This window comes from Octopus bimaculoides, chromosome 14 (genome assembly GCF_001194135.2).
Source record: "Octopus bimaculoides isolate UCB-OBI-ISO-001 chromosome 14, ASM119413v2, whole genome shotgun sequence".
In the NCBI taxonomy this organism is placed as follows: domain Eukaryota; kingdom Metazoa; phylum Mollusca; class Cephalopoda; order Octopoda; family Octopodidae; genus Octopus; species Octopus bimaculoides.
The window spans coordinates 30,480,964-30,485,417 of NC_068994.1; the positions used below are offsets into that span (position 1 = coordinate 30,480,964).

At 42.5% G+C, this 4,454-nt stretch overlaps 1 long non-coding RNA gene across 1 annotated transcript in view; it reads left to right on the plus strand.

Annotated features, from left to right (window-relative positions):
- LOC106884346 (uncharacterized) overlaps window positions 1-4,454 on the plus strand; it is a 10,139-nt gene extending 5,685 nt beyond the window's left edge. The window contains exon 3 of the long non-coding RNA XR_001411234.2: window positions 4,362-4,454. This is a non-coding gene — a long non-coding RNA (uncharacterized LOC106884346). The remainder of the gene's footprint in view (window positions 1-4,361) is intronic.

Here is a 4,454-nt window from a genome sequence, read left to right on the forward strand (position 1 = left end):
TGTGTGTGTGTGTGTGTGTGTGTGCGTGTGTGTGTGTGTATTCGTATATATATATATATATATGATCATATATGTATCGTGATCTTCACTATTATCATCAGAATAAGCAACCATGAAAGCGCTGAGGGGGAAGCCATCTCTCCCACCAGTCCTCCCACAGAAGAAGACTTTCCCCCTCATATCACTCACTCTCTGCGACGACGACGATGACAACAACAACAACAGCAACAACACTGGCAACCTAAGCAGTGTGAAAGCTCGCGAAGCTTATGAAATTAGTTACAACAAAAATAGCAGTAGTGACAGGAGTCTCGATGGCAGAGGTGGCGGGAGCAGTAATGATGGTGGCGGTGGAGACATAAAAAGCTGCGACACTACGATAGATCGTAGCAGTAACAAAGACGGTAACAATACCAGCAGCAGTTACAGTGATTGCAACACAGACGGCGGCAGCAGAAGCAACAATAACAGTGGTGGAGAAGAAATTGAAGACAGCAGTGATAGCCGCGATGGTGGCAACAAAACAAGTGGCGACAACCCCACCACCACAACAACAAACAGCAACAGCAGCAGTAGCAGCAACAATAACACCAGCAATAAAACCAATACCAACAACACCAACGAGAACAAAAATACTAATATTACCAATAACAGCAACAAGAACACTTCGCAGCAGCAGCAGGCAAAACGGGACCACGTTACAGCATATACCTCACAAAGAGAAGTTGGCCCAAACCTGGAAGTTCATTAAGCATGAGCAAACCTGGGCCAACTTAACCAAACCAAAAGAGGCAATTGAAACAGTGGAGAAAACAACGGTTCATTTCAAATGCATCTCAGCAGAGACAAATAAACCAGCAATAATAGCACAGGCAGATATTGGAGCTGCGCTGAGATGTATCAGGGATGATACCGAGTACATAGTGAGGGGCAGACAGTACAGTACCATTTCGGTGCTTTGAAAGTCAGAAGCAAAACTAGCAAAGTCATTATGTACTCATCCCATATGGGAAAAAGAATAGTGCATGTCCGCATTCCGAGGATTCCACCAGGACTTGACATGTGGTGTCTTCTGGGATGCGTAATCGAGCAAGGGTCAGATGCCGTCGCAATAGAGGTGACAAAAATTGCAAGAGAGAACTGGTCCAGAGAGGATCTGGAGATACTTCTTCAGATCAAGCCTGAAAACTTCAAAAGAATCCCGGACCACATCCGTCTCCAAAACGGGACGGTATTGCACATAACACTGGTCAACAAGTATTTTTCCTCAAGAATACTCCAAGGTGTACTCAGTGTAGTTTTTAATACTGATTTCAAATATACAATTAGTTTTTTGATATCACGTACAGTTTTCAAGATGAAGTTTTTTGGTTTTAGCTCATGTATTATATAGTAATTCCAATTAATGACGTGTATGCATGCATTTGATTTACATCATGGAAACATACCTTTAAAATAAACTACATTATTCAATGCTGCATAGTTCAGATGCTATATTTCATCATCTTAAATTAACCAATCAAGTTTTGTCTGATGAAATAGGGATTTCAACATCTCAAATTGTCCAGTCATAATTGGTCGGATGAAATATTTCATCATCTAAAATTCAACATAAGTATAACCGTTTGTATCTATTTCCTTACTTGTTTTACAGTGTTAACGATGTCAAGATGATGTCTTTTGTTATGTTTGTGGACAATTTATTGTGAAAGCTCAGAAATGTACAATAACTCCAGAGATCAAGAAGATTTATAAGCTATACTTTCACTGTCCTCTTGGAGATCAGGACAAGTTATGGGTACCACATTTTATCTGCTCAGATTGCTCAAATGGTTTACGTGACTATAATAATAATGATAATAATAATAATAATAATAATAATAATAATAATAATAATAATAATAATAATAATAATAATAACAACAACAACACCAACAACAACAACAACAACAATGATAATAAGTCCATGCCTTTTGCCATTCCAATGATATAGAAGGAGCTGAAAGACCATTTAAGTGAGTTATTTTTGCAAAGTGAATATCGCAAAATTTTCTATGAATAATTAACACAAAATTGTGTATTCCAATCTGCATTCTGCAATGGGACCTGTGCTTCACAATGGAAGTCTGTCAATTCCAGTTCCACCAGATGATAATATAGAAACATCAGATCATGACGCTGACTGTCACGATAGTGCTGCTGAGGAAGATTACGTGGCTGATGACGATAGCATTGAACTTCAGAAATTTTCCCAAACTGAACTGAATGACCTTGTCAGAGACCTGTCCCTCTCAAAAGATAAAGAACTGTTGGCATCAAGGCTGAAGGGGAAGTATCTATTAGAGCACGGTGTCAGTATAACTTATTTTCGACAGAGAAATCTGGTTCTACAAACGTGTTTTTCTGTTGAAGGCCCGCTTTGCTTTTGCATATCATCGATAGATTTTTCAAATGTTTATCACAAAATCATGATCCTGCAGAGTGGCATTTGTTTATTGACTCTTCAAAACGAAGTTTAAAAGCTGTACTTTTCTATAATAGTAATTTGAAGTCCTCCATTCCTATTGCACCCTCCTTTCATCTTCATGAATTATATGAGAATAGGGAACTTTTACTTCATGCCATTGCCTATGAAAGATACCCATGCGCATTCGGTAGGGTCGACCATCGGTACATGGAGGCTGTCCTCAACGCAGCTGGCTTCGGCCTCATCTTAAGAGGTTAGATCGCAGCAATGCACAGAAAGATCTCGCGATAATCAAAGTTAATGGTTACCTTTTGGAACCATTTCAGATCTCCCGATCGGTCTGTAAAAGGTACCCTCTCTCCTTTCTTCTGTACGTATTGACTCATGAGCCTTATTACGGAAGCTGAAGCTGTTGCAGGGCATCCCATATGAACTGGTACGTGGAAGGGCTGTGTCGGCTTATGCGGGAGGCATCATCTTGATGGTGTCCAACACCTTAGAAATCGAGGTGGTCGGTACATCATTGAAGGAATATGAAAAGTTGACTGGAGCAAAACTTAACCCAGAAAAGTCGGTAGGCTTGCAGCTCGGCACCTGGAGAGGCAAGTCCATGCCGTCCAACAGCGTCGTTGGGCGCTGGTCGGGCGGATGGACCGGTAAAGGTGCTTGGGGTTTGGTTCAGGTTAGACTTCCAGGTGGATAAGAATTGGGACGAGGTGAGGAGTAGAGTAGCCAGTCTCACCCAGAAATGGGCTGTGAGGAAGCTGTTAGTGAAAGGTCTGGTGGAGGTGGCGAATGCGTATATTGCGTCCGTCATCTACTACCGTCTGACCATCGTGCCTTGTCACCGTTAGTGTCTCGCTAAGTTGGAGCGCCTCTTCTTCAAATTTTTGTGGAGGGGACAGGTTCCGTTGGTAAGGTGGTCCATCTGCTACCAGCACCTTCTACTTGGAGGGCTAGGCATGCAGGGCTAATGATACATAGACATGCGCTGAGGCTGCGGCATCTCCAGATATTCTGCATAAAAGTTGAACAGGTGTAGTCACCGTTTGTCGAACAGGCTTTTCTCCAGCTCGTCACCTTGACTGAGCTGCACTCGTGGGTCAAGAAGAGACCCAGACAAGGTGACTGGCATCTGGAATGTTGCCAGACACTCACTGCCTTCTACCACTGCCCTCTACCAGACGGACCCACAGAGCGACGAAACTGTTCTGCACGCACTCGTCCAGTGTCCATGCATTACAGACTTGTGGAGTTATGTTGAACAGTTGTTGTTGCGTGTAGGACGGATCCGGCTATCGGCCGAGTCCATAGAGAAGTGTGACCCACCGACTTCCTTTGGCCAGGAAGAGCAGGCAATCTTCCTCTGGCTGGTAGAAGTAGCGAAAAAGGTTGTGTGGTGGACCAGATTGAAAGGACTGAAGACAGACACTTTTCTCTTCGGCCAATTCCTCATCAACTTTTTCAAATTTCACTTGGAAAGGAAGATGAGGTTGGAGAGAGAAGTGATGCCCCCCCCCCAACCAGTACTTTTGCTGAAAGGTGGGTGGATGTAGCGAAAATGGCCCGTGTGTGTGTGGGCCTATCTAATAATGCGCTTGTAGGTTGGTAAATTTGAGGAGAGATTTACCCTTCCCGAGCACCCTCGAAGCGTCGGATGGTTCAGGATTGGTTTGGTTACTGAGCTAACCCTGGGTAGTCATCCCCTAAATTGGGGGAAAATCTCATTGTTATATTTTTTTTGTTTAATGTTTATTGTTATTGTTTTAACTGTTTGCTCGTTGTTTTGTGTAGAAACCCCACTGTCCTCGTCTACTGTATTGTCCCCTATATGTCGGCCTTAGTGGCCAATAAATGAAATAATAATAATTATTATTGTTATTGTTGTTGTTAGAACAAGCATGCAGCAGCAACGAGGTAACGGAGATCAATAATGGGTACAAGAATCTTACATCGGAAATGTTTTTAATTACAAACTTTACACAAG